Consider the following 6000-nt stretch of genomic DNA (forward strand, 5'->3'; position numbering starts at 1 on the left):
TGACAACAATTATCACATGTATGCTGTACAATCGGAAACAATTTTTACTATTGAACTACTATTAACATGAAAGAAATATGTTTACACATTTTTTAATTAAAGACTTATACGTGTTCACATAGATGACTTTTATGTGTTGCTGTTAACTTTAATAAAGTACCAGATAAAAAATTAAAATAATATAAAATATCTAGTTGTCGTTAAAAATCTTAACTTAGACCGTCTTAATAAGTTACTTAAGCTATTTCATTGAAATACACATGCCTTCATCTGTATACCGATGTAAAATTCACAAAAACTGTTATTTCCTTTTAAAATAACTCTTGAACTTTTACCATTTTTTTTTTTTTATTTTTTTCATTTCTTTTTTTTTTTTTTAATGTACATTAAACTTTAATATGTATACAATTCTTTAACATCTCACTGACATGAGATCAAAACTACCACAGTTCTTATTCTTTATATGTCCACTGTGAACTTTCTATGTTTTCCTTCACACATCATTTCTTTTTTAATTCTCTATACTATACAAGTATACCTGCTCCCAGATATTTTTTTTTTTTTTAATTTTGACCATTTCATTGAAATGAGATCTAAACCACCACAGTTCCCGTTCTAATATGCATGTCCACTGTGGATTTGATCTAAAACCTGCATTACAACACATTTATTCTGCATTTTCGAATCAACAGATTCACAGACACACCTGCGCAGGAGTACCCATGATGCCAAATTAAAGCCATATTCAACACTTCTATTCATTCACCAGAGCTCAAACTCTCTATTACAGTAACTTCTACTTTTACATATACAATGTAACTCCATATGGCAACTTGTAATGCATTTACCCAAGGAACATGAAAATAAAATTACTTCACCAATAATTGCATAATTTTAACTTACTGTAGGTTCTCCAGATATCTTTTAAAAAGTAAAAACACAAAAATACTGAAGTCCGAGGAAAATTCAAAAAGGAAAATCAAAAATCAAAAGGCAAAATCAAGAGTCCAAACACATCAAACGAATGGATAACAACTGTCATATTCCTGACTTGGTACAGGCATTTTCTAATGTAGAAAATGGTGGATTGAACCTGATTTTATAGCTAGCTAAACCTCTCACTTGTATGACAGTCGCATCAAATTCCATTACATTGTCAACTATGCATGAACAAAACAAACATACTCAAAGAGTAAAAATGTCAAAAATAGGGGTACAACAGTCAATATTGTGTTATGATCTTAATATCACTACATAAACAACAAATGTAACAAAGAAGCACAAAAAGGCATACATCAAATTTAACATTCTCATTTTGCTTTTCTTATACGGCTGAATTTAACTATGTAAAGTCTACCCATAAATGAAAGAAGGTTTTCATTACTGGTGTAAAATTGCGCGTTTGAAATTTGCACAGGTAGACATAAAAATAATTCTGTCGTATGACGGCATACATAAATGCAGACTCACGTAAAGTAGATATTACAAAAACAGACTTAACAGTATATTTATGTATTGCAAGTAGTGAGACTTTAATAAAATATTGAATCTGAATCTGAATCAGTTAAAATAATAAATAAAATAATGGTGTAGTTAATAGTTAATAGTTAACTCGGTGAGCTATCATCACTACCTGATTTTCTCTTTTTCTCTTGTCTCTTACTATCACTTGAGTTGGCATTTGCCAATTCTATGCCAATATGGCAAAGTCTAATTAAGTCACTAGATTCTAGTTCCTTCTTCAACATCTTTTCCACTTTGGCAGACAAACTTTTTTCTAACCGTTTTTTTAATTTCCTCCTCCCCTTTAAAACTATGTAATTCATCATAATGAATATCATTATTATACGTATTTCTTTGTCCAGCAACATGATTAGAAATATATATAGAAAGCAAGAAATTAATCTAAAGATAAACGATGCTGACTGACCAAATCCTGTGATCAAACTAACACCAGCCCTGGAAGTTCTTATCTATATAGGAACATGTGTTAATCATTTAGAATAGTTTCTTCAGTTACATGCTATTATCAACTATACCGGGCCTCCCTTCAGCAATATTTAATGTTAAAAATAAGGCAGTTGCTATTTGTCCGGCTAGTCGGACGAATAGTACCAGGACTATTTGTCCGGCCAATACAATGCGCATGTCACTATAATAGTTGTGTGTGCGTGTAATTTTATCTTAAGCAGCACCAGGGGGTATCACATGTTTGTAATCTTTAGTGTTAGGGCGTAATCTTGTTACTGGTAATTGAAATTAATTTGTTGTTTTCTTCATACATGTCATACTGATGTATATAGTCCAATGTGGATAACGAAAAATTAAAAAAAATCATATATATATATATCCCATATTTGTTATGTACATGTTATATAAGAAGAGAGAAGAAATTACTTGTAAAACAAACTTGACTCGTGCATTTGAAGTTAACGCAAAGGATTTTTTTCTGGCTGAGAAAAGGTACAAAATTATTATGTCTGTAGCTGTCAAAGAGAATTATCGACCCCTTGACATATAGTTATACATATTTTGTGTGAAATGTGAGAGATTTTTATATAATGCCCACCCTTTACCCCCCAAAAAAGTAAAAAACACTGTTTTTAAATTGTACGTGAGGGGTTCGGGGTGACTCGATGTGCTCCTTTCCCCAAATTTCTCTTCTCTTTGTTTCTCCTGATCCCATCTTTGTTGTTCCGTGTAATTCATTACCCCACTCATTATAATCTTATTTCCAACATCCCCACTTCAAGTTTGTAGCCTCATCCCCCTTCTATATACCACTTCGAGGGCTACTTGCAAGATTCATTTTTGGAATATAACTAAGCTAGATTTCATTCAGTTATACGGTCCCAGTTATACATGCAATTGTAAATGCCTCTCTCGGCTATACTCTTGCTTTGAACATCTTTTTCACCATTTACACAGCTGTAGCGAGTCAAATAATTTTGTTAAACTATAGTTCTCCGATCAATGATCTTTTATTTCCCATTTTCCTTGTAATTTCATTTTTTTAGAGACCATTTATAAAATTATATCATTCTTGGAAGTTCAAAGTATCGTGTTCCATTGTCAAATTCCGAAAACTTCAAAATTTATCACAAATATTGATATCACCGTTTTCAGCCAGGATCTTAAAATTGAAAATCAGTGATCAGATTACACGCGCTCCCTTGGTGCTACTGAAGATAATATTACACGCACTTCCAAACGCACAGTATATGACATGGCTAGCCGGACAAATAGCCACTCCGTTTAGTGTAACAGAAAAATGACGTTAACCTGAAAACGCGCTTTATCTATTTCTTCCTGTTTTTCTTTTTGGGTAAATGCAAAGTATAACACAAGTATAAATACCGTGAGAATCCATTAATCCAATATGATTTTATAAATAACATAGGATAATCAATTTTATTTCTAGTAGTTACGTGTTTTTGGAGGAATATTGCTGCATTATATCTTCAACTCGAGTATGATTTTATTCAAGCAGTGGCATACAATATAATACTTATGATACTGAAGTTTTCTTACTTTTTGATCGTCTTATAGATTTGTATTTTTGAAATGTGTGCATCATTTCGTTTTGTTAAAAGCAGGACATTTAAATTTGATGTAGGAAGGAACATGCGAATGCAGTTCATGACGTCCCTAGCATATCACGCTTGTGGCGACATCAAATTATGATAGCGGACAAACTTGCAAGACATTTTCATTAATCCGTATTTTCTATAGATAACCCTGTTATCTTAATGCTATTTAGTGTACCAACTTCAACTTTAAAAGTACTTTTTATTGGTATAGTTATCAAAGCCGAAAAATAATCTTCACAAAATCAAATCTCTGTTTTTTTGGCCGAAAAAGTTTTTTGAAGGCATGACAGTTTAACTCGGACATTTCCGCAAGACATTGCAAATCTATTGTTTTGAATTGAATATGTAGCTCAATTTGTTTTTCAATTCGAATGTTGGGAGCTAACACTTAGTACAAAATGATCGTGCTTACAATTTAATGAATTATTTGTCAAAATTTAATTTTTCAACTGAAATGTTTCAAGTTTCCAAATTAAATTTCCGATGGGTTATTTCCGTACATCATATTTTTTTTCAAAATATGTATGTAAACTTGAAATGGAGACAGCCATGTGAACTACACTGAAATATATCACATCATAGAATGTTCATGCAAAATTTCGAAGAGTTGCGTGAACATTTCACGAATTGTTCGAGTTCTATGTTTCGAGTTTGTTACACGTTTGTTACACGTGACAACGCTAAAGTAAACGTTTTCGGATAATCTGTGACTTCCTAAGCCTATGTATGTACTCGAGATTCCGCCAATGTAGACGCACCCCTTGATTGACTGCAAGGGTACAGCAGATCCATGTACACTCCCTAAGGATTAATGGAGATGTGTCCCTTACAATATTATCCCACCACCAGAATAATCCCCACCCAACACCGCCCAAGGGAGCATGTAGGACACCGGGAAGTCTGTTTTTATGGTGGAGGAAGCCGAAGTACTCGGAGAAAACCACCGGGCCACTCGGTGGAAACAGACAAACCAGAGAGATATCAGAAGATTGATCTCCAGATCAAAGTAGGGGACAACTTCGACCAACCGAGGCCCCCAAAGTACCCATTTTAGTTTAAACTCCGGTCTGGGTACCAGAAATGTGGGTGAGAGGGTGAAAATTACCCTTCTCATGTACTGATATTTTTAGCACCCGATTGAGAATCGAACTCGGGACCTTCAGCGCAGTAGCCATCGGTCTTAACCACTTGACCACGAACTCACACTAAGAATATACTATTTTTAATCTTTCTGTATCATAATGTGAAAATTTAAGAATCAATCTTTATTTTCGTGTATACTTTTAAATATTTATTTCAGCATTTCTATAAAAAAAATCCCGTCAAATATTTACTTAACGCTATTTTTCGGGTTAGTAGCGTCTTACAGTTGATATGCTTCTCTCGGTTTTATTTTTCTCTCAATAGATTTTAGACTTTTAAACGGTAAATTACTGTTGCTTTTGTTTAGAACAAAAGATTAAATAGAGAAAATTATAATATTACAAAATGAGTCAGAAAAAAGAAGATAAAAATTAGGCTTTTAAACAAAAATAGAAGTGAAATCAAGTTTCTACAGACATGACACAATAGCTTGGAACTCAATAGTTTGCATATGCCATTGAGTTACAAATAAAAATCACATGTCGGAAAATGTGTGTTTAAACGAAATAATGCACATTTTTAATTGTATTGACACTTTCACTTCAGTAATATATTTTGCGATTGTATACAGAATCATAAAGTAATTCACTGTTTATACGTCGGTGTAAATACGCGTACAACGTGTACCAACTGATAACATGTATAGATTTATCTTGGTCTACACGTCTATTGTCAAAAAGCGACGTCGTATACTGTAGCTCCACCAAAATCTCTCACTAATAGCTGGTTATTGTGTTTATTAAAGTGTACTGAAAAAGGTTTAACTTTGCACTTGAATAGTTCTCTTCCATTTTGTCCATCTTTTGAAATGATGAGTACATTTTTGGATTGCATTCCAACTACGTATACATTTCCATACCCATCTGTTGTTATCCCTTTTGGACTTTGCAAGGAACCACTCTTGTATTTCCACAATTGGTTCCCACATAGATCTAAACTGTTCACAGTATGTTCCTCATAGTTGGAAAAGTAAATTTGTCCGTTTAATATTGCAATATAATTCAAATTTGGTCCTCCATAAATCTCGTCATCTATTATTTTCATAGTTGTTTTCCCATTATATCATACATGTGAATTTCGTCATTTGTACACTTTACTACCAGTTGTCCATTATCACAGGATGTTCCCCAGCATGTACTATCTGTTCTAACTGGTTTTATAGTTTTATAATTATAATCCTTTATTTCAGCTATCTGAAATCTATTCCCGTTTCCGTATGTTACAGCTATTCGACCCTCTGATATCTCTGTTAGGTCAATTGGTGTGT

The sequence above is a fragment of the Mytilus trossulus genome, chromosome 10 (assembly GCF_036588685.1).
Source record: "Mytilus trossulus isolate FHL-02 chromosome 10, PNRI_Mtr1.1.1.hap1, whole genome shotgun sequence".
In the NCBI taxonomy this organism is placed as follows: domain Eukaryota; kingdom Metazoa; phylum Mollusca; class Bivalvia; order Mytilida; family Mytilidae; genus Mytilus; species Mytilus trossulus.